The sequence below is a fragment of the Papilio polytes genome, unplaced genomic scaffold (genome assembly GCF_000836215.1).
Source record: "Papilio polytes unplaced genomic scaffold, Ppol_1.0 DF823923.1, whole genome shotgun sequence".
Taxonomy (NCBI): domain Eukaryota; kingdom Metazoa; phylum Arthropoda; class Insecta; order Lepidoptera; family Papilionidae; genus Papilio; species Papilio polytes.
In genome coordinates, this window is record NW_013525281.1 from 4527175 (window position 1) to 4528054 (window position 880).

The window sequence follows — 880 nt, forward strand, 5'->3', positions numbered from 1 at the left end:
GTAAAGATGTGTGCGGCACGAGGATACAACGGGCGTGTTAATTTCGATTAGCGAATGGGGTCGCTCGTAATTCGGATTCGCGGTCGAAATTCTTACGGTGCATACGGGTGCATCTTTAGGCAGCATCGCCGGCGCCTATAGACTTGACAGAACCATACTTTGACTCGATTGACACTGACTGAGGCCAGGCACCTGCAGGAGGTGAGGCGAATTATCGAACTAGTAAGTACCATTCCCCCACAGTTTACAATATTATTTATAATACTCGTATTACTATGATACTAAACTACTCAGCCTTTCGTTGTCAGTATTGAGGCAAAGGAGACAGAAATACTGATAACAGCATTTAAATTATGAAGTAGATGTTAAGGTAGCCCCACTCTTTAAAAAGGTAGCTTCAAATAATCACACTGTCAAATGTTCTTTGTTGATAATTTTAAATATCTACACTGTTATGGGTTCAAACTTTTTAAAATGTATGTAGCGACTATTCATTTACATTCAAACCGTTCGTTTCATCGGTATATTAATTGAATTAAGGATCAAGCCGTTCCAGTTATGGTGCCAACTGCGAATAACTGCATACTGGCACGCGGTAAGCACGTAGCGGCCGCTAAGTGTGCTACATAAGTACATGTTAACTTAGTGTTTCTTTCAATCATGTTTTCTTTTTTTTATCATGTATGGAAATATTCTATTTTGTTAGATTGTATACGTTGGGCAGTTTTGGCTACATACTCTAACAAACTTCCATCCATCCATCTAAAGTTTCGCATCTTTAATATTAGTAAGATTCAGAATCAACTATTTTGCATTCAATCGAGTTTAAGAGAACCAATGATCTCTACTAATAGAATGGTTACAATGTTGTAAAAATCGA